Raw genomic sequence first — 1,707 nt, 5'->3', positions numbered from 1 at the left:
TTTGCTATTTGTATTTTATAGTTACATTTAATACATTACAGATGCGTATATGCATATATGTTTATACATGGGCGTGTTGTTAATGTGTGCATGCATGTGTATGAGTGTGTGCATGTGTGTATGAAAATGCACAAATATTTTCATATATGCAGACACTCCCTAAAATTTCAGGTCTTCTGCTTATAGTAGAATCATCATCATCACCATCATTATTATTTTCCTACTTTAATTCAGTGACCAGCCTATGCATAGTTGCCCTTCTTAAATATATATATATATATATATATATATGGTGTCTGATATTTCAAAATTCAGTTATTCGATCTGCAACAGGTAGTTATGAAACTCTACCATTGACCTCAATTCCTCAATAAATAAATATAATTTATTTTGACATTAAATACTTTTTCCTTTTGTTTGCAAATGCACGGGCACACACATTCACATACGCATGCGCTCTTACACACAAAACATATTTACCCAAGAATATCACCACTTATGGTGATGAAATGACTATACTGAGAAGAAAGGAGTGTCAGCAGATCATGGTCGTGGTTTCTCAGGAAGTTACTTTTTCTCGGGTCTCTCGACCTCTATATTGCTTTCACTCCCATTAAAAGAAAACTTGGTAAGGAATTTAAATAATAATGATGGTTTCTACTATAAGTCAGCACAAGACCTGAAATTTTGGAGTAGAAGGCTAGTCGGTTACATCGACCTCAGTGCTTGACTGGCATTTACTTTATTGCCTCCGAAAGGATGAAAAGCAAAGTTGACCTCTCGGAATTTGAACTCAGAGCGTAAAGCTGGACAAAATGCTGCTAAGAATTTTAAGTGTGCTAACGATTCTGCCAGCTTACCAATAATAATAATAATAATAATAATAATCTTTTCTACTAAAGGCACAAGGCCTGAAATTTGAGAAGTGAGAGCTAGTCGATTACATCGATCACAGTGTTCAACTGGTATTTATTTTATCAACCCCGAAAGGATGAAAGGAAGAGTTGACCTCAGTGGAGTTTGAACTCAGAACGTAAAAGCTAGAAGAAATGCTGCTAAGCATTTTGTCTGGTGTGTTAATGATTCTGCCAACTCAACTCCTTGCCAATAATAATAATAATTTCAAATTTTGGCACAAGGCCAGCAATTTAAGGGAGAGGTTAAGTCGATTACCATAACTCCAATGCTTAACTGGTACTTATTTTATCGACCCCAAAATGATAAAAGCAAGGTCGTCCCTGACAGCATTTGAACTCAATATGAAGACAAAATGTTGCTAAGCATTTTGCCTGGCGTGCTAATGATTCTGCCAGTTCGCCACCAAATTTTGGCAGAGAATAATAATAATAATAACGGTAGGATTCGGTTCTTCGGTTAGCATAAAATGTTGGTTTCTCTTCCCTTCCTTATAATAATAATAATTTCAAATTTTGGTACAAGACCAGCAATTTAAGGGAGAGGTTAAGTCGATTACAATAACTCCAATGCTCAACTGGTACTTACTTTATCGACCCCAAAATGATAAAAGCAAGGTCGTCCCTGACAGCATTTGAACTCAATGCAAAGACAGACAAAATGTTGCTAAGCATTTTGCCTGGCGTGCTAATGACTCTGCCAGTTCACCACCAAATTTTGGCAGAGAATAATAATAATAATAATAACAGTAGGATTCGGTTCTTCGGTTAGCATAAAATGTTGGTTTCTCTT

Source organism: Octopus bimaculoides, chromosome 17 (genome assembly GCF_001194135.2).
Source record: "Octopus bimaculoides isolate UCB-OBI-ISO-001 chromosome 17, ASM119413v2, whole genome shotgun sequence".
Lineage (NCBI taxonomy): Eukaryota > Metazoa > Mollusca > Cephalopoda > Octopoda > Octopodidae > Octopus > Octopus bimaculoides.
This window is presented reverse-complemented; position numbering follows the sequence as displayed.